Source organism: Drosophila melanogaster, chromosome X, assembly GCF_000001215.4.
Source record: "Drosophila melanogaster chromosome X".
NCBI classification, from domain to species: domain Eukaryota; kingdom Metazoa; phylum Arthropoda; class Insecta; order Diptera; family Drosophilidae; genus Drosophila; species Drosophila melanogaster.
This window is the reverse complement of record NC_004354.4, coordinates 22,688,921-22,711,677: the sequence shown is the minus strand read 5'-3', so window position 1 is coordinate 22,711,677 and position 22,757 is coordinate 22,688,921. Positions and strand designations below refer to the sequence as shown.

Below are 22,757 nucleotides of genomic sequence, written 5' to 3'. Positions count from 1 at the left end.
TACTATAAGTTTGCGGTTTTCTGCAGCGGATAAAACAGCTGATAGCGCGGCGAACTTGGCGAAGTGGGTGATCTGGAGTGTTGTGTTGCGACTGTAGGGCGCACAATTCAAAATTAAATTTAAAATTAAACCGTTAAAATTTCATTTTGATACTGGTTTCTTGGAAGCGCACCATTCGTTAAGAAAGGGGAAAAGGCACAAAGGTCACGGTCAGACCGAATATCAGCCTCTCACCGTGCTGGTGCCTAATCGGGGGCTCTGGTGTCCGAAATCCGTGGCATACGTGGGAACTCCTCTCTAAAGCTGGTGCTTCAACTAGGTAACCTTAGGCCATCTTATTGTTGATGGACAGCGCAGTGGGAGGCAGTCCCCCTGATCGCAACGACCCGTTCAGGAGGAGCTCCAGACTTTCGAGTTCCCCCGCTGGAGGAGTCGGTAACCCGACTCAGGGAGACGGAATCTCGGTTCGGGCGGTGTCGAGGGGTGAGCAAGCAGGCCCCTAACCGCCGTTGACTAGCGACTGCAGTGCTGCTGTAGAGGTGGAAAACCTGAGGTGGAAAACGACAAGTCAGATGACGATGAACCACATTGCCGTGCCATCGCAAAAGGCGGGAGTAAAGTCCCCATCTGGATCCCCTCATCGGTCTTCGGACTTGACCACGGCTCTCCACAATGAGGACCTGAAGGGCATACTCAACAGGATGAATGGCAAGATTAACATCCTGCTATTCGCATTCGAGACCCAACGGCACGTCACAAGAGAGACAAAAACAGGGCGATAGAGATGTTCGAAGGTGCTACTAGCGAGCACTGCTTGACTAGCCGTTCTACCCAGACTGAGGTACAAAAGCCTACCAAAAAGGCTTCTCACAATATGCAGGTGCCCAAGGGGCAAGAGCCCAAAGTTCAGGCAGCTACGCATCTGTCGCCAAGAATGCTTGTCCGGGTGCAAAATGGACCAAGGTAAAGCCTATGCGCCTGTGCAAAAAACCAAAGGCACTGATCGTTAAGAAAACTGGTGACGTACGCAGAGATGCTTCGGAAACTAAGATCGGACCCGAGCCTTAGCGAACTGGGCAGACACGTACCCAAAATTCGAAGAACGCAGCAAGGTGAGCTGTTGCTCGAAGTCGAGGAAAAAACCTCGAAAAGCGTTCCCAAGTTTAAGGGCGATCTAGAAGCGGCGCTCAATGGCTTGGCCTCTGTGCGCACGGGAGCGCAAAGAATAACGCTATCTTGCAGCTGCCTGGACGAGGCTACGACAGCAGAGGAACTCCACACAATGATCGCCTAATTCCAGGGCCTACAGTGAAATCCAGGATTGTCAGGTGTCAGGGTCAAGGCGTCTCATTGCCCGGGACGTCCGGCCCACGAGATGCTAGAGGTGTCTGGGCTACGGACATCGAGCAGCAACCTGCAAGGAGACTGACAAGGCAGACTGCTGTCTTAGATGCGATAAGCATGTGCACAAGGCAAAGGGGTGTGCTGGAGCACCAAAATGCCTGATCTGCAGCAACGAGGTGAACAGAAAGTACCCGACGGGTAGCTTTGCGTGCCCGACAGAACGAGCCTAAAAGAATCCAAGAGCCACCATAATACACGCCCATATTAGCGTAAAACAGCTCAATGTTAATCATTGCGCATCATGACATCATGCTCCTAAGCGAAACTTACTGGAAGGGGACAATCTGCCATGATCCTAGACGAGGCAGGTAGAGCAGATATCAAGTGTTGCAGCTCTTTCCAAGTCCAAAACAATCGCAGAGTGCCATCCTCTGGCTCGAGAAAGACGGGCTAGCAATAGTAGCTCACAAGACCGAGGCAGTCCTACTAAGCAGCAGGAAAAAGGTGGAGAATATGCTTGTCTCCGACAATGGCACACAGGTGACATCCCAAGAGTCCCTAAAGTACCTGGGTGTAATGATAGACCACAGACTATCATTCAAGGATCACGCGAGTTACGCCAGCAAGAAGCCTCATAGCTTCTTCATTGGCTAGACTCATGCCCAACGTCGGTGACCAAGATATCCGGTCAGGAAACTGGTGGTGGCGGTAGCAAAGGCTTCGCCGCCATAGGCTGCCCCAATCTGGAGCAATGCCACTAGCAGGGGTTCATACCTGAAAGGAGCGCGCACGGTGCTACGGCCCATGGCCCTCAGGCTCATTAGAGAATTCAGGACCATATCCAAAGACGCGGCGCTAGCACTGGAGATCAAGGCGCTCAGCTTTCCGGGGTGGCGCTTCCCGGCTAAAGGCACACAAGTGGTTCATGGGTCAGTGGCAGAACAGATGGGGGAGGTGGTCGTACCAGCTCATCCCTGAGTTGGCGGTTTGTGCAGAGTGCCAACACAAATGCTGGGACTACCACCTAACCCAGTTCCTCACGGACTATGGCTGCTTTCGGGGCTATCTACTCCAGTTCCGTCACGTAGAGTCAGTCCAATGCTTGTTCTGCGTCGATTGTGAAGAAACCGCAGAACATGTGCTAATGCACTGCTCCTGGTTTAAGGTGGAGAGGGAGCATCTAAAGACGCTGACAGGTACCCCGTTCCGTCCTAGTGAATAGCGTGGCATGGGAGCTGGGACACAGCCTAATAATTAATATGATGAAGCGAGTCCGATCAGACGAGATGCCCAATAGAGTGGGTGGCTAAGCCCAAACAGGCGTCCTGTGTGATGGCGGGCGAAGAAATCTACCTCATCGTTCCCGGCGACTAAGGGGTGGAACGAGGACCCCTCATGCACTAAACTGAAGGAAGGGAGTGCGACCTGGCCTCACATCCTGCTCATCGAAGTCATACCTTGACTGCCAGTCCCGGTGAGCGTCGACGGACTGAAGAGCACGCGGAGTAAGTTAAATAACAAAAAAAATATAATTAAAAAAAAAAAAACAATTCCACAAACACACAATGGTGACAAATAATGGCTTTAAAAGCAAGAGCCAGATTATCCTTTTGTATGGATCTGTTAATGTTTTACCTGTAAGCAAGCTTGAAATGAAAATGGAAAACGATAAGTTACCCACTCCCATCGTTGGTCAAGTCAATCGCGGACTTACGAGGAGATCTCAAATCTACGGCAGATTTGCGAGAGGCAAAATGTATATTCCAGAGGGGAACATTTTATTTATCCTAAAATTTAATAAATGCATGCTCTTCCATCGCATTCTAAAAAAAAGTGAGTTGCTTGGACTTGTAGACAGACCTTTGTATTTATTGTTATTGATTACATGTAGCTTACCCATCGGTTACACAATTGTGTCTTTGAATTGAGAGGGCGAATTCTTGATGGTAAAAACATTCCTTGACAATCGTAAGGTAAAAATAAGCCGATAAAACCGAAACTAAAAACGTAATTAAAATTTCAACTACAGTTGGGCCATCAAATATTTCTGCTGAGCAAATACAATTAGAGTAATTGCAAAATTTTTGCCAGTCAAATACGCTCGACTGTTTCGCAAAATTAATTAATTATTCTATGTAATATGACGGCGAGTAGATTGCTGGCGGATTTCCGGAAAGGCAGGAGGGCAAGGTAAATTTCATACTGCCTCAGTCTGACAGCCTTCAAATAAAGAACAAGCTAATAAAAGTTTTTGCCATCTTCTGGAAATTAATTATGCGCACAGCTCACCTGCCAGCACAACCTATGTACATTTTCTGTCTCTATCTCAAGACCTCTATGCGCGGTATCTGTGCATAGTAAAATGTTGGGACAGTAATTGAACACAGGCCAGTGGTAAATTTGCCCACTGATTGATTTTATCGATGGACATTTTCACTTAACCTCCCGCCGATCGTAAAACCATATTTTTCTTTATGGCGCAGCTTTGGCATATGGCCATAAAATCCAAAGTCAGCCAACTGCCAAAATAAAGACGCTTAAGGCCGCAGAAAACGGAAAACAGGACGAACGAGTACCGAACAGAAGAGCCCAGAACGGTACAGTAAACATTAAACGTAGCAGAAAAGTTTAGTGGCGGTCAGATGCTGGGGTCTGTGTCCTTTCCAGGCGCTTTTCCTTTTGGAAAACGGCACTGGCATCGGCCGGCAAATCCTTTCGTGTCCATTTACATTTTTATTGTTGGTTGGTCGTAAAAAATCTGATTAAATACCACGTAATAGATCCCTTTGATGGCCGCACTGTACTAGGTCAGCTTTCCCTGCTTCCTCCGTTTTTACCAAAGACACTAGAATATTAGAATATATTACTCTAGTGTCTTTGGTTTTACTGTGATTGGCCGACCGCCCTTGAGCGGGTTAAGTGTTGTTAAATTACATTCAATAAACAAGCAATGAATATTTTATTGTTGTCTTCAACGAGGTGGACGAAATTATTTATGATTTTCTGAGAGATGATGACGGCCAACTAAGTCGGTGAGGGGAAGATTGATTTCCGCTTGATTGGCACGAGTCTCAATTTAATAGAATCATTTTGTTTTATAACGACCAACTTTTTTATTGAGTCCCGAGGTTATGTTGCCCCATAAACGGAGTAAATTGTTGAGCTGAATTTTAATCGTTTTTTCAGAGGTTAAGTGGGGTCCTGGTTTCCTTTTCGTCACGTCCCCTGAGCCCTGAGTCCCTGCGATGTGCTGCAAATGCAGGAACTTAACACCGGATAAGCAAATGCAATTTTCTTTTAACTTTTAGACGGACGAGTAGCAGCATGAAGCATGGATAAACTGATTAATATTCCATGGCAAAGAAGTAGTAAAACTGATACTGATTCAGTTTGGCTTCACTTTTCCACAGTCACTTGAATACAATTTTGTAAATGTAGTTTAATTAGTTCTTGACACGCATCGAGGATATTAAGTTCATTGTGGCACCATGCATACTAAAACCTTGGGACTTATGCTCAACTAAAATCTGTACTAATTCGCGTAAGCTCTAAATACCTAGGAAAAAGTAATCCATTGATTTTCACGATGTTTTGAAGCAGCGAGTGCACTTTTATGAGTATCGGATAGCATTTTCGTTTGCCCTGTTGCACTTGCAAGCCCATTGTCCTCACAAGATGTCATTTTCTAGACCAAGCAGCGTAAATCTTCGAAATTTTACAACTGCCATTTGGGCAACAGAGTTGCTCGATGAACGATGGAAGGAGGGTAAGTTCTGAGGACGCTTAAGGAACTGTTAAGTGGTCTTAGAAGGAAGCTGCAGTGCAGTTTTTATGCTCCTTCGGTCTTTGCCGTTTTTAATTGCTGTCGCATTTCGAACATTTACTGCTTCAAATGTGCTGAGGCGTCGAGATTTATGGCCCACATATACACTCGACGTCGTCATTGATGTATTTTCCAACAAAGTCGCCAAAACACAGTCAGGCATTCTAATACAATTTAATTTGGACACTGAAAGCTGCTTGCTTAAGTGAAAAGAAATGGGGGAGAGTTAGCAGGAAGCCCTTTTGCGAATCGCCATTTTGGCCCACACTGCAGTGTCGCATTTCCTGCCGCAAACAGTGGTAGAAAACGGGCGTAAAAGCAGCAATGTGTTTTACATCTTAGTGATACAAATTTGAACTCAAGAGGATCTTGATGAGTTTGTTATCCCGGTTTTTATTAAATTTAGTTCGTTCTCTTTTAATAATTGTACACCCCAAAACAACAAAGTAAAGTCTAACGCTAAAAAGCAATCACTTCTTTCCATTATCAACTATTGTTCATTCCAAAAAAATAAAAAAGTGACTCAACATACCATTATTTATCCAATCTGCACTATAAAGCAAGACAGAATGTTGAGTTCCCCGACTATCAGATACCCGTTAATCAGCTAGTTTAAATACGAACGCAAAATATCATTATTGTTCCACAGTGTGGGTGTAAACGGGTTGGCGGCCTTAGAGCGTTAGAGTGGGCGTGGCAACATGGGTCAACCAACTTGCGCTGGATCTTTGTCCCTAGAACCTGTATGCTGAAACCAAAGGAGCAGGAGTCTTCAGACCTTGGATCGAAATCAGAAGTGGGATCTCCCAAGCCTCACAACTGTGGAGACAATCTGCGAACACTCTTCGAGTCGCTAAATCACACCTATGCGGTAGCCTGTAAGAGGCTATGCAGCGAACGCAAAGAGTGCCAAATGACGCAAGAGGTGTAGTGCTTCCAAAATTTAACCTCGATCGCACTGGTTCAATCGGAGCATCAACAGTGTGTTCAACCAGTGGACTATATTCTATCTGCCAATCAACTACATGGCACCTTTTTCATTATGGCTCTCAGCAAGGCGCTGGAGGGAAGCGTGACTCATTGGTTATCCCAAACATGCTTTCCGGGAATCACATGGATACAGTTTCGGGAGTTGTTTTTGCAAAATTATGCAGGAACTGAGACATTGGCCGCAACAGTTATAAATTTGCTGGATGGACGCCCAAAAGAAGGAGAGTGCTTATCGTTGTATGGGAGCAGGATGGTTACTTCTCTCCTGACGTGGTGGAAGTCACTGGACGTGAAACAAATTGCAGTTTCGGTTGTGCTGGCGCATGCAGCTGGATTTAATAAGCGATTACGGCGTCTAGCTATTACGAGAGATGTGAACACTCGGAACGAGCTGCATCAGGAATTAACAGCCTATTCTTTTGATGCCCGACAAAGTCAATCTTCATATGGTACCACGTCAGCACCATCAGCGAAAAGAGTCAAGACATTCTCTTCCGGAAAATTTGGTCATAAACAGGCGGAGTGTCGTTTAAATAAGGAAGCAACTAAAAGCCATCATTCTGCTTGTCAACGTTTTGGCTATACTGAAAGTAAGCGCCGGTCCACCTTGACCTGTTTTAAATCTGGAAAAGTTGGACATGTGGCCAGCGTGTGACCGGATCGTGAGGAGCGTCAATATATGCACAATACTGGAGCCTGTGGAAACGCTGAAGTCCAGTTCATCTCCGTTTGCGAGTCCAATACTACATCCAAATTCAATCGAGATAACAGCATTCGTGACTCCAGAGGGACAATATGCATTTTTGGCAATGCCTTTTCGGTTTAAAAATGCCACTTCTGTTTTCTATGAGCGATAAATTGTGCTTTAGGTGATCTTAACCATAAATACGTCATTGTTTATATGGACGATGTACTAATAGCTGCCAGCACTAAGGAAGAAGCTTTCGATAGATTATAGGTAGTTTTGCAAACACTTATTACTGTCGGATTTTCTTTCAATATGATCAAATGCTCTTTTCTTAAATCTCGTATTGAGTATTTGGGTTTTGAAGTTGAAGCAGGTGAGGTGCGTCCAAATCCTGGAAAAATACATGCTCTTGTTAATCTGCCGCCTCGCAAACTGTGACACAATTGAGATAGTTTATTCGGCTAGCTTCGTACTTTCGCGAGTTTGTGCCTAAGTTCTCGCAATTGCTAAAACCCCTTCATGCTTTTACATCAAAGGCCATATCATTTGCATGGAATAGAGAGCACGAGCAAATACGAAAGAAAGTAGTTACAAAATTTGACTTATGAACCTGTTCTTATAATATTTGATTCACAGTTTCCTATTGAGCTTCACACAGATGCCAGTGCAGACGGCTATGGAGCTATTTTGTTACACAAAATAGAAACCAAGCCTCGTGTGATTGAGTATTTCAGTAAACGGATGTCTCCCGTAGAATCTCGTTATCATTCATACGAGTTGGAGACGTTGGCGACATTGTAAAATTGTAATTGTAATTGTAATTCACCTAAAGCTTCCCATACTAAAGTCGAGTTGACTCCTAGGGTCCATCGCTGGTAGTCTTACAAGCAGACCTTCGATTTTGATGTAGAATATAGACCAGGTACACGTATGGCTCACGTTTAGTTTCTTTTCCGAAATCGTATACCTGAATACCTGATATAGTTGAAAAACACATTAATTTGACAGAGATATTTGACAATTGGTTACTAGCCGTACAGCAAAAAGATGGACAGATATTGTTTCTAAGTTGCGTAATAATGAACTTAGTGAGGAATTGGCTAAAAAATACGAGTTGCGGTCAGGAATATTATATCGAAAGATTCAAAGGAACGGAAAAACACCATGCCTTCCTATTATACCAAAGTCGTTTAGGTTAATAATGTACATACATGAAGCCATTATGCATCTTGGTTGGAAGAGAACCCTTGAAAAAATGTATGAGTACTATTGGTTTGAGGAATTGTCGAAATATGTTTGTAAATTTGTAGACAACTGCATCACTTGTAGGCTGTCGAAACTATCATCTGGCAAAATACTACCATTATTTGGTGTCCTTCTCGTTTAGTTGCTGATCAAGAGATTTTTGCTCTGCTCAAATTTTTGCTCTTGCAAATGGTCAGGTGGAGCGTGTTATGATTAACTGTAGCTTAAACAGGCCAGGGGTGTTGGCAGGACTCTTTGGTTGACGTTCAATTGGCTCTTAATTGCACGCCCAACATAGTGAATAAAGTAAGCCCATTAGAGTTACTCATTGGTAAAGAAGCGAGACCATTTGTACCTGTTGTGGAAAATTAACTACTTTTCATGTCCTCGTAGTAAGAGCAATGGAAAAACTTAACATGGAAAAGATAAAATTAGATTTGACAGAAATGAAGTAAAATGAAGTCGGGGACTACGTACTACTTAAGTATGAAGAGCGTCATCAAACTTAATTAGATGCCAAATTTAGAGGTCCATTCTTGGTAGTTGAAACATTACAGGGTGATCGGTATAAACTAAAAGCTTTGAATAATAATCGCACATATAAATATTCCCATGAATTTTTACAAAAAATGTCTGAGACCGGGATTGCCAGAAAGTTTGAAGATGATCAAGGTGATCATAAAGATGGTCCAGGTCGAGCCAGTGAGGGCTGCGACATTGAAATTGAATAATAAGATAATTTTCGGATAGTACGGCTCTCTGCACATATGGGTGCCCAAGTTATGTGGTTCGCCATTTGTCGTAGTTGAGTTGGAATCTCGAAAGTGATCGGAAGTATTAAGTTACTACTTGGCCGGTATAATATTAACTTTGTGCTATTTAAGTTGGCCGGTTTAGTGATAACTGTGTGCTATGTGTGTTGGCAAGTTATGTTGTTGTGTGTGAGCTAGAAAAGCGAAATATTGACTAGTAATGGTTTAAATGAAATATAGTTATTCTAAGAAAGTGCAGTATATCGAAGTTGTTTTGATGTTGGGTTGGTGGTAATCACAGTCTTATGGCATAGATATAAAGAGAAATGTTAAGTAATTAAGAGATGCTTGTTGATGTTCTAAAAAGGAAAGGAAAACATAGAGAAAAAAAATGTATTTTGAGTTATCTACAAATTGTAAACTCAAGTGGACGTGTGTAGGTCAGGAAGGCCGTGTCGTATATTCCTTTTTAATTTCAAATTATAACGTACATTTTACTGTTTTGTTTGGGTATTTCTTCTGTATTCATAAAGCGAGGCAGAAATAGTTTCTGTCAACGCAGTCTGGCATGGGCATGAATGGGACGGACAGAGTCCGGTAAAACTCACCACAGTGTGTCTGTGTAGTGGTGTATGAAGGATAATGAGAAAGGGAAACGCTTGGTTTTGGTCATTCTTGGTGATGAAATAAAGAGGGATAGTCATGCGACGTGTCAGAAAGCGTTTCGTTAAGGAAACAGAGGAAGACTCTTGTAACGAGGAGTCTACAGACCTTGAATCGACTTTTACTTTATATGGTCGGAAGCGTTTTCTTCTACTTTTCAACGAATCTGGTATATACTTTTACTCTACGTGTCACCGGTATTGAAATTCGGAGGCAAGTTTAGTTATAGCAGGACGGACATGGCAAAATTGAATCTGATTTTTTACTTATGACCCTCGGGATGGTAATACAAAAAGTGGCGTACACTTCAATAGGGGATCTTCAGTTACATCTGATTTTGGATTTTAATAAGTTTAGCTTTCGAAAATATGCACAATAATGTTGTTTCGTGTCTTCGACTAGCTCTTGTCGAACGCGGATGTAAAATCTTCTATTCTCTCTGAGAACATTTTGGTGTACATTAAATATTTTCTGTTTTCTTCTTTAATTGTGATATTCGCAAAAAACTACAATCAAACGTTCAAGTGATGCAATTGGCGATGCTGAAGCATCTGCCGTTGAAAAAATGCGTACTAAAAGGAATAAACCACTAGTGGAGCGCCAGAACGAACGGGGCTCCAAGCAATTTACAAATTATTTTCGTCCACTACAAACTTTAGACGATGATAATGATGATAAACCTATTGAAACGGACACACTTGATGAAATAATAATCAAACCACCTCCTATAACATTAATTAAACAAAATACAAAATTTGTACACGAGCTAATGGCTAAAATTAAAACTGATGATTACTTTATTAAAACCATCTCAATTGGAATTAAAATATTTTTACCAAATATGGACTGTTTCAATGCAGCTTGTAACCAACTCAAGGAACATAACTGTGAGTTCTACACGTACGATACTAGATCAAACAAGCCATACAAAGCCATTTTATCCGGGCTGGATAAACTACCAATTGAAACTGTCAAATCCATGCTACAAAACCTAGGATTACAATGCACCGAAGTCAAAATTGTGGAAAAGAAAACTAAGTCTGATCATGAATTATTACTGTACATTGTTTATTTCGTAAACAAAAGTATCACAGTAAAGGAACTGCGCAAAAACTTTATGTATGTCAACCACACTAAAGTACGCTGGGAGTATAAAGTGAAATTGCAGAATAAAATTACTCAATGCTACAATTGCCAACTATTTGGACATGGATCAAATAATTGTTCAGTTAAAACATCATGTGCCCATTGTGCTGGATCACACCAGACTGCCGTATGTATGGACGTAAACAACAAAAAATGCGCTAACTGTAAAGGCGACCATCCATCGACAGAACTGACATGCCCATGCCGAATTTCTTATCTCAATTTACTTTCCAAACGCTCATCACAACGCATTGGAAGAAATAACTTGGAAGCTCATGGAATGAGGAATTCTAAGCAACACATCGCTCCATCTGCTCTCTTTGGAAATCAACCCCAGATCTCATTGCCTACTCAAACTAAGAGAGTGCAACAACTCAACTTTGGTAGCTATAGTAATGCACTCACCAATATTCATACTTTGCCTAATCCCAAAGCAAATATCACAAATGAAACTAATCTCTTTTCATGTGAAGAGATAAATTCTCTTTTGTCTGAATTAATAACAAGATTTAATGAATGCTCCAATAAGGGAGAGCAATTTCAAGTAATTTCTCAGTTAGCGATTAAGTATGTTTACACAAACAAATAATTTTATTGATAATTTGAATATTATGGCATGGAATGCTCGTGCCGTTAGAAACAAACGTATAGAACTGATCAAGTTCTTAGAAAATAATCACATTCACATAGCACTTATAAATGAAACGTGGCTGACTCATAGTGACCGTTTTAATATACCCGAATACACTATATACAGAAATGACAGGAAGGAAAGTAGGGGAGGCGGCGTTGCCATTGCAGTTAGTAACACATTGATACATGAACAAATACCCTGCATTAAAAGTCATGTTATTGAAAATGTAGGTATACAAATCAACACTGACTCTAATTCCAGTCTAAAAATTTACTCTATTTACTTTGCTGGAAATACTTCAAAATGTATTCCTAGTTCATGTGATTTATCTTGGGACCATAATCATTTAAAAAGTTTGTATAGATCTGATCTCCTTAAGATCTCACAAATAAATGGAAATTTTCTAATTTGCGGGGACTTCAACTCGCGCCACAGAGCATGGAAGTGTACCCGAGCCAATGGTTGGGGCAAAATTCTCAATGAACTTTCAGATCTGGGAAAATTCAGTATTTTGTACCCTACGCAACCCACATATATTCCGCATAACCATAAAGCAAAAGCATCAACATTGGACCTATGCCTCACTAATATCCCTAACCAGCTGGCTAATCCAGCAGTAATGCAAGAGCTTTCCTCTGATCACCTACCAGTGGTTATTAAATACTCTACAAATTTTATGCGCAATGTAAAAACATATCCGATTTTGGGAAGGGCAAATTGGGCGCTTTTTAAGAGAATTATAAATGAAAGGCTGATGGTTGAAGAGGTGGTTGTCAACTGCTCACAGATATCGACTTTGGATATTGATAATTTAATCGGCTCTTTCACTAGAGTAATCAATTATGCCTTTCTTAAAGCAGTCCCTCATAAACCTATACATCACTCCAAGCTTACACTCCCTGTACATATAACTGAATTATTTAAAACAAGAAATATTATCCAAAGACAATGGTTTAGGTCACGTCATCCATTATTAAAATCAAGATGTGATCATTTAAATTACATCATACGAAAAGAGCTTTTCATTTATAATAATGCAAAATGGAACAATAAACTTCAAAAGCTGGATAAATGCAGCAAACCCTTTTGGAATATAACCAAAGCAATTAAAAAAAGAAAACAAATTGTTCCGTGTCTAAGTAAAGCTGATGAAATATACGCTACTGGAAAAGAAAAAGCGAATATTCTTGCTGATGTCTTTCAACTGAAGCATAATCTGACACATTCATATTCAAACCAAAATACAATTGACCAAGTCAAAATATCTTTACAATCTATAGCTGAAACCCCAAACAACATCGCAGAAATTTGTAGAGTCACTTATCCAGAGGTTTTTTCAATTGTAAAAGCTCTCCATACTAGAAAATCTCCTGGAATTGATGGAATACCTAATATATCCTTGAAAAACCTTCCTACAAGCGCCATTAATCATATTGTTAACATTGCCAATCACTGTCTTCAGGCAGGCTATTTCCCACGGGATTGGAAGATAGCAAAAATAGTTCCAATTCTCAAACCAGGAAAACCTCCTGATAACCCTGAAAGCTACCGACCAATAAGCCTATTAAGCGGATTGTCCAAGATTCTGGAAAAATTAATTAAATTGAGATTGGTGAAATTTTTGGACATACACAACACACTACCAACGGTACAGTATGGTTTTAGAAATGGTCTAAATACCATACTGCCGACCTTAAAACTAAGAAATTATATTAAAGAAAGTATCCAATCCAAACAATCTGTAGGGCTGGTTACACTTGATATTGAGGCTGCATTTGATACTGTATGGCATGACGGACTGTTGCACAAACTAAAGATGATTGGAACTCCCATATACCTCATTAAAATAGTTCAAAATTTTTTGACACATCGATACTTTAGCGTTAATTTGAACAGTAGTCAATCTGCTAGACGAATTTTAAATGCAGGTGTGCCACAGGGTTCTGTCTTAGGACCTACATTGTTTAATATTTTTACACACGATATTCCACAAGCTACAAACTGTGTACTTTCACTGTTTGCTGACGACGCCGCTGTCTACAGTGCTGGTTTCTCGTACAGCGAGATAAATCAATCCATGCAGAGTTACTTAAATGAATTAGACATATATTACAAAAAATGGAAAATTAAAATTAACCCTAATAAAACGAATGCTATATTTTTTACAAAAAGAAGGAAACCTCGTTATCTTCCTGATAGACAGTTGCGAATACTAGACTCTCCAATACAATGGGTTGACAACATTCGATATTTGGGTATAATTTTTGATAAAAAACTAACATTTAAATACCACATCAACAACACAATTATGAAAGTTAATAAAATTATTTGCACACTGTACCCTCTAATAAATCGTAAATCTAAATTATCAATATCCAATAAGATCATAATTTTTAAAACAATTTTTAATCCAATATTAATGTATGGGTCACCTGTTTGGGGTAGATGTGCTCAAACTCATATCAAAAAACTTCAAATATGCCAAAACAAGCTGTTAAAATTAATAATGAACTTACCTTATTACACAAACACTAAGTACCTACATATAAAAGCAGGTGTACAAAAAGTTCAACAAAAAATACAATATTAACAATCTTTTGTTTCAAGTCTTAGTTTTTAAGTTAGTTGTAAGTCAATTAAGGTTTTTCTTCTCCCTTGTTTTCCTTAATAAATAATAAATATTGTTATACAAAAAACTAAAAACAGGTCAACTAGACATAATTAATAAATATTTCAGATGAAAGCCTTAGCTAAACACTGTAAATACCTAATTATACCATTAGCTTTAATGAAATGTACATATATATATAAGGGATAAAGCACAAATAAATTAAATTAATTAATGTTGTTTCGTTCGTTGGCAACTTCATAACTTTTAATTAACTGGACGTTGTATGGCAATTTGGCTCCTTTTGTACGATTATTGTTGCCTGTTGTTTGTTGATGCCATTTATTTATTTCGACTCAGCCGTTGTTGGCAGGACCACGCACACTTACGCTCCTGTTCTCACATCCTGGTGGCCTGTTATTAGTGTTATTGTTACAGTTATTGTTATTGTTTTGCGTTTTATTTTACATTTATGGCAGGGCTGCGACAGACTGCGCCGCTGCCCGTTGATGACTAAAAACTATGCAGCTGGGATGGCGCTGAGATGTTAGAGAGGTTCTGGGAGGGCAGGAGGCAGAATATCTCCGCTTTACTAACGTTCACATGTCCGGAATGAACGTAAATTGTCATCACAGGGCAGGACTTTTACCGTGTGGAATGGGGTTTACTTAAATCGATTGAGGGGCGGTTCATATATTAATTATAGCATAATGGTTGTTCTATGCACATATACCAAATACTCCGTTAATATTCAGATTAGTTCTTTATATTCTACAATATGAGCAAATTATCAGTCATAACTTATTTTAACAAAATTCCCTAACAAATTCGAAATGCACTATTGTAACAATAATTTCTGCCTCATTTAGCCAATTCCATTGAATTCCATTAAGGTGGAACGCAAACTGCCCACCGGCAGTATTAACTTAACCCTGAAGCCGAAAAAAATCTGCGGGAACGCCGCAAAGGTTGCGAAGGGCGCACTCACATGCGAAACACCAACCTCAGTCGAATGAGTGCATTCATTATGGATTCACTTCACAGCAAATACTTTCCTCGCATTGTTCCTGTTGGTAAAAGATTTTCCACAAGTGACCCCAAATGTTTTCCCAGCACATTGTTACGGCGGCTAGGGAGCTTGGAGATTTCTCGCAGCTGGCAGTGCGCTATTCGCTTTTCGCTAAGTAGCGACAAGTTCGCACAAAGGCGCAGAACGAGGACTTTGTGGGGCATTACGGATACGTCGGGTGGTACGCTGCTGCTCCTTTCAACGCTCTCCAATTGACGCCGCCGTGCACTGCAACTACGATTTTAACTCGAAGTCAGTCCCTCGCTCGTCCCTTAAAGACGACACTGGAGTAGCATTGTCTTCCGTGGTGGCCATTGAGCTCTTTTCTAGGGAAAATCTGTGTAATACCAGGGGCAAACCACCGAATATGACACATATCCCAGCTAGGGCTGCGTATTATTTCAAAATATAATTTTTAGTTATGGCTGATACGAGACGATACCCAACGCTCTCTTATTTGATTTCATTCTAAGCGATTTTTGCCTGGTTGCTGATTGCTATGCTATACGCACCGTTCGGATTAAAAATGAAATAAATAAAGAGTTATTTTTAAAGTATATTGTATAAGAGCAGGGTTTCTGCACTGCTTGCAGTATTTACAGGAAATAATCCACTGTGGCCACCACTGACGGTCTTTTATACAGCGTCGTGGGCGATTGGGGACGTGTCGAGCGTTAGGTGCTCAGAAAGTCAGAGAGACAGAGGAGTCTTTCATATTTAAACTGACAGTTTATTGTGCTTTTCATTACAATTTTCCTTGTGAGTTTTATTTTGCAAACAAAGCTCCGCAACGGCAGCTGCCTTCGGCCAGAAGCAGACAATTGGGGGTGGCTTTGGGCGGATTTCGGTGGGTTCAAGCGCATTCGAGCGTGGAGTCAAGCTGACGCTGCAGCTGCCGCTACACCACCCCGTTCGAATTTTACACCACAGTCGTGCCCCGTTGCGGCATTTTAGCCAAACGGAAGTCATAAAAGACGCGCACTTTCCTCTTCTTATTTTCGCTCCTCTGGTGACAAGGATAACAACAACAAACAATGATGCAGCTATAATTCCTCGTTAAAAAGCAAATGCCCAGAACAGCGTTAGATTTTAATGGCCATGATAATTCGAAAAATGTTGATAAATTAATTTGCTTCGCGTCTAATTAAGTGGCATTGCATTTTGGCCATAACTAGGTTTGATTCCATTTATCCTCTGACTTTTATGACACATGGCTGCCGCTGACCATCGTCGTCGAATCATTTATCAAGACCCAGAAGCTTATGGAGACAGGCAGGGATATTGGGGATGAACTGGATCGGGATGGGATATCCTGGGGGACGGATTCGGGAGATGAACGGCCCACAAAAGGCTCCGACATGGCTTAATACATCAATCAGCCGAGGGAAGGGAAATAAACCACAAAAAAGAATAGCACATATATTTGAGGAGTACTTTTGGTCATATAACTTATCAGGGTCACTCAGAATTGGTGTTTACAAAGTCAAAGTGTTTATAGCTACATGCAATTTATACAAAAATTAAATTATAGATTAACTAAAATTTGTATTTTAATTAACTTTAAGTTCCTTGGTAGCTGTTAGGACATATGAGAATCCAGAATTATCTATCAAAGGACTAATCTTATTTCCTTCCTAATACCTTTATACAACATTTTAAGTTTACATAATGACATTTTTTTAATAAATAGTTTAGTTTACAAAAAATAATGAAAACCCCTGCATTCTTTGATGCTCTCGTTTCCTATTGAAGGCCCCTATTAACTTTTTTCTTGTTCTTGGCCAACATAAATTTGTAGAACAATGTCGGTTGGAGAAAGCCAGCAAAAAACAGGCTTAAATAGAATGCATTCCCATACCATTTGAATGGTATGAAAAGAATGAATGAATTAATGAATGAATGAATGATGCTGGGCCACGGGTTGTGCACGCACAAATGAAAAATGGATAATGATGCGTGTGTGTATTGGGAGAGGTTTTATTAGACAAACAAACACCACCATCGTTCGCCTGGGGATCCCTCAAATTCTCCAAGTTATGTTGGATCACTCACACTCTCAAACTTGCTCTTTTTCAAGTTTTGATGAAGTTTTCCTTTCCCAACACAAAAGGAAAGCTCGGGAGAGAAGTTTTCCTTGGCGAGATTCAATTGTAAAAGGAGACGAGCTCCTTTACACTGACAGTTTTGGCCGGCCTTTGTGCAGTTAGTCAATGCTTTAACAGCTTTTGCACCCTTTCTTTCGACTCCAATCATCGTACACGCAAAAAAAAGTCGTTGTTGAAATTTACGAGTGAAATAGAAGTGTTTTCTATATATATAAATATTAAATTTCTGATTGCCGATTTTAATAGATTTTCCATTTATTGTGGTTGAAATTTGCGTTCCCTAGCAAAAGAAACTGATAACATAGAGCGATCTATTTGCCCGTTACTCGTAGACTAAAAGGGTATAGTAGATTCGTTGAAAAGTATGTAGCAGGTAGAAGAAAGCGTTTCCGACCACATAAGGTATATATAACCTTGATCAGGATCGATAGCCGAGCCGAACTGGTCATGTCCGTCCGTATAAACGTCGAGATCTCAGGAACTATAAAAGCTAGAAGGTTGAGATTAAGCATACAGATTCTAGAAACATAGACGCAGCCGCAAGTGTATTGATGCATGCTGGCACGCCCACTCTTACGCCAACAAGACGCTCAAAACTGCTATGCCCACACTTTTGAAAACTTTTTACATTTTTTCTCATTTTATTCCCTAATCTATGTATATCGATATCCCAGAAAAATGATGATATTTCGCGTTCGCATTCGCACTAAAAGTCGTATATAGTATTCTCTCTTGTTTTATATAAAAAAAACAGTAGGGCAATTATTTTCCGTGCATTCAGTCGCCTATTGTTCGCAAGCTTACACGCAGCTGTCAAATCACAATACTTGCTAAGAATTTCCATTAACTCATTTTCCTCTCTCATTTTCGCATCCTATGTGTGTGTGTATGTGTGTGCGTGCGTGTATTGATTGCGTCAAGTGTTCTGTGCACTTGAGGCGATGGGTGATTTGGTGGGAGAAGTGGGAAGGCACTGAACCTTCATCTTGTGGCCATTGCTCGAACATTTCGCCATTGTTATAACAAAATAATGGCTCTCATACACTCGCACTCTCATGTAACCGCTCACCCAAACACCCGCAGTCTGTCAGGACTCAACGCACTCACGTAAACAGTTTAAAAAGCCTCAAACTTGCTTGCACTTGTCGCTTAATTCAATATGCACAAGTCCTCTACACACTCTTTTATTCCGGCTTTCCCTGGTCACCTTGGTCGCCGGCTTCTTTTGTTTCTTTTATGGCACCGGCTTTCACTTCTCGCCTGTCTTGCTCAACGTTTTTTCGTATTCTTCAGATGCACTTAAAGATTGAGAATTCTAGGAGTTTTAGCCGAACTGCAAATTTTAAGGAACTTACTTATGAGCAATTATCGAAGAAATATTCTTTAATACTCGTATTAGTATGGGTCAAGAAAAATTTAATCGGTTTTTAACCAATTCAAACATTTGTCGGTTACGCTTTTCGAAGTTTTCGCTCCTATCCAATGTGGCTCTGTAAGCCGCTCAGTTTTTTTTTTCAGTGTTCTTCGGTCTGTGAAAGCTGATAGGGCATCTAGGCATCCGGTTTTGGTCAACAGGAGTGAAGGGGCATGTAGCCCGAGTGCTGTACTCACCTTCACACATTGACTCGTGATTGTGGATCGCTTATTCTATTGCCTCGGACTCTACGGCTCTAAAAAGAAAGAGAATAACGGAAAGATGTGCGTCGTGAACATACGGGTTTCAAAGTTTTCACCCATCATTCCCATCATGAATAGCTAACGTAGGCGAATCACATGAATTGGGTTCCCAAGTTGAAGTTTATTTCAATCGTCTTGGTTCTTGTAATTTGAATTAGATTTTATTTTATTTTTTTACATTGCGGCAAAGGTTTGGTCAATAATTGTATTTCTATTTTATTTGATTCGCTTGTTAATATGCACCATTTATGTATGTATTTTTTGTATCATTTTTTAATTTTATGATTATTTAATAAGGTCCCGTAATATTAAGGACCAGTTAGGCCAAAGTATGGTAATCGAAAATAATGACCCAATTTCGTTAATCATTACAGAGGTTCATATATCTAAACGTGCTAAGCAACCTTGTGGCACATTTTCTACACCACCGTACTATTTCGCAAATCGTCCTTAAAATTAAAAACTCAGAGATACCGTGTTGTCGTGAGCCCCCAAATGCTTCAAAAGTCTTTATAACATTTCATACAGCATTTTTTGATGTTTTATCAGCCTGCGGATAAGCTCGACTTCAAGTTGAATTTCCATGTACTTCAAAATTTTTCTGCAATATTTATATCGTTCCCATTTAATTGGTTTTATTCTTGAAGGGGCTTCATGCTCTTTTTTTTAGCAGTTTTCGGTTCCGTGCACTCGCTTCTGCAGTTTGACTAACGAAATTTTGGACTGCGGCGAAATGCTTAAAAATTCGGAATTCAATCAATCTCAACGCTTTGTGTTATTTCCTCCTTTTTGTTCTACTCTTGGTGCTATTTTGTTGTTAGCTCTGCAATTGTATCAGCAGAGCGTTCTTTGTCAAGAAAAAATTCGCAAAAACAAAGCAGGAACAGCGTAGAATTGAAGTCGAAAACCAAGTAGGTGGATGGGGCAGGTTGTCGGATGGCAAAGGTAAACACGTTAAGCCAATGGCCGCTAAGCCCGTAAAAAATTAAAAACTGGTCAGACGTCTACGTTGGCGTTGCTCTAGTTTTAAAAAAGGTTAACTAGAATTTATTATATTGACCACTGATTTATTTACCAATCACGTGTTTAATTATGGGATTCACGTGGTTCAATGAAAGCAGCTTCTTAGAGGCGAGAACAAAAGTTGATGATGTATATATATGTACATACATATATGTAATAATTATTAGGAACTTCCTCCGTGGCTTGATAACGCACCGAGGACACACAGCTACTAATGTTCTCGCGGAATGTACATCTCCGAGGCCACGTGCAACTCGGCGTATGAGCGACATCAAAGTAAGAAATTGCATCACAAAAAACTACCGCTGGCAAGGAGACGCACAATTTGTAAGCAATACGCCAGCCAGAGGGCCACAACAATCCGGGTATCAAGCGCGGATCCCGGAGCATCGGGACTACGGCGTAGAAGGTGCACGACCTAACCGGATGGTTAAGCGAGCCAAAGGCAACGTACAAATCCGCCGGAGCGCGAGGCTAAAAAGGGAAATGCGGTAATAATTCTTCTTACGCATTCGAAGCTCGCAAGGCGCCCTAAAGCTACCTGAAGAGGCTTGTACTTAGCGCGCAAAAATCGAGAGGCCAAAAAAATATGCGGAAAACCTAAAAAACACCGCGAAAAACCAAGAAAACCCGAAAAAAGACCAGTGAAACCTGGCGAAAAACCAAAGCCAGCGACATACAAAAATCAACAGGAACAACGCTGCAAAAGCAAAGCAAGCCGAAACACAGGGCAAAAAATGGGGGAAAAAAAAGGGAAGACGGGGCCCGGCCAGAAAATGCTGGCAGGAGAAGAGTGCAGGAAAGTGGGGAGTAAAGGGAGCAAGTGCAGGAGCAAGGACCACGCGTAATGGGATGTGGACGAGCGTGCTATGGATAACATGTTAATCCTTGTGAAGATAATGAGCAACAACATGCTTTGCATAAGCACCGTCCGAACGGGACGTACCGACAAAGGAGGCGTGGTAGGTAGTGGGGTAAACTCCCGTGGGAACGTAGCAAATTGCAGATAAGTTCGTTGCAGAGCCGGCGGCGGAAAAATGCAGCAAAGAAGTATGGGCACCGCCGAATGTGAAAACCAATATCTGGACAAAGGGTTCGTGCATCATTTAGGATGTGAGCAGGGGACTATATATCATTGTGTAAGCGTAGTCGTTGGTTCGAAACTCTTGTTTAAATAAATAGGCGATTCCGTTATAGGATGGCTTGTATTAATGTAGTTTATTCGTTAGGAATACACGTATTGCTTGAATCGTTAAATACGTTGGCCCGCAGGACCGTTGAACAGATCGTGGGCGCTTCCTTGCCGTTCGAGATCTTCGTCTAGAGTCCAAGCTTCTTATAAAATACGAACAGTATTCATCGTAGTGAACATATCGATACGGTAAGCCCAAGTAATATACATATATCGTGCAGGACTTATCGTTAGGCCACGTTTACTTGATAAACATAACTTTTATTTAGAGTGATAATGTTCATTACCATAGCACCCGGTAGCTTAAAGTTTTTGCGGTGGCAATCATAGCAAATTTCATCATACCTATTTACCTGGAGTCATACATTTTTGGAAGAAGAAGCTACTAAAGTTAAACGAGTATATTCGTGAGAAACCTTTGATACTCTACAGTAATGATTAGCAGTCACGGAAAGATTTCAGCCCAAACGATATTGCAGTCCAGCCCCATTGCATATTCAAAGTTAGGTCGGGCAGTTTGGATCCTTGGCACCTCTGTCATCGCCACCGTAATGAACGACCTTCACATCATTTGTGCCACGTGGCAGTATGCAAGTTGAGGCATTGGAGCATTCAGGCAGCAGCCACAGAAGCAGAAGCCTTGATGAGTTTCTAATCAAATTCAATAAAACAGCATTGCACTCGCGCATAAATTTTGTGTAGAAATGGAAATCGAATTGGTTGTTGCACACACACACCCGCCAACAGAAAGGTATGCATATTTATGCTCCTTTGGAAATGTGGATATATGTATGTACATATGTACATACATATGTGCATGTTTATGAAAGTGAGAGCATCCATGCATACAAAAAACTGTGTATCAAACATAAGACGTGGTATGAAGCAAACTTTTCCGGTGCGATATGTACTTTCAATTGAGCGAAAAGTGGGTGATGCGATTAATAATATTATAACCCTTTAAGTGGGAGTTTGAAAGGTGTGTCCCAGGTCCATCTTTTGCGGTTTTATGATTTAAACAAGCTTCTTATAATAGCAATAACATTCAAGAAGCCGAAAAATACTATTAACAAAATTAAATTCAATTTATCTATTTTGAATAACCCAATACGTTTTATTGCCATAGTATAGAAGACTATATTTCTCGTTAGTCTGAAAACTTTGCATGTGATACAAATAATCCAAAATACACATTACACAAATTAAAATGAAATAATTTGTGGGCGTTACAGTTTTGGGCGTTTTGGAATGACAAAAATGTATTTACGATATCGATTGAAATTGTCTTGATAATAGTCAATAGTCAAAAAGTCAAAAAATTTTGAAAATTTTCAGTTTTATTCAGAATATATACGCTAAGGGGAGAGTGACCAATATTTTTTATCTAATTTCGGAAATCAAATATTACAATGCAATAAAAATGTAATGTAATACATGTAATAAATAGTAATTAAGTATTGTAATAAAATTATAGTCAGCTTGCGTACGGTTGCCACTGAGCGTGGTGATCATGAAAACCATTAACCTTCCAGCTCATATACAGGGTGCGGCAGCATAACTTCCTTTTTTTAAAATGCGCGCCATTCAGTTAGTTGATGTCATAGCGGAGCGGCCATACATTGGTTTTGCACTATGCGAACACGTCAAGAACGATACGCTTAGTTATCCTGATCAGGAATACAAGTAATGTATAGGGTGAGATACATCCTTCAGCCTATATACATAGCCTCCAATCCTTCAGTTATACGAGGAACGGATATTAATAGTTTTGCCCTTGTACAAGTAAATAATTACAGTT

The 22,757-nt window shown here is 40.4% G+C and overlaps 1 long non-coding RNA gene across 1 annotated transcript in view, besides 8 other annotated features; it reads right to left on the bottom strand.

The window, feature by feature from the left end:
* lncRNA:CR44997 (long non-coding RNA:CR44997) overlaps positions 1–22,757 on the bottom strand; it is a 140,359-nt gene that overhangs the window by 86,005 nt on the left and 31,597 nt on the right. Inside the window, exon 2 of the long non-coding RNA NR_123990.1 lies at positions 18,679–18,737. This is a non-coding gene — a long non-coding RNA (long non-coding RNA:CR44997). The remainder of the gene's footprint in view (positions 1–18,678; positions 18,738–22,757) is intronic.
* Positions 77–2,850: a mobile genetic element.
* Positions 5,729–5,790: a mobile genetic element.
* Positions 5,932–9,624: a mobile genetic element.
* Positions 9,896–14,125: a mobile genetic element.
* Positions 17,412–17,772: a mobile genetic element.
* Positions 22,500–22,570: a mobile genetic element.
* Positions 22,571–22,595: a mobile genetic element.
* Positions 22,736–22,757: part of a mobile genetic element that runs on past the window's edge.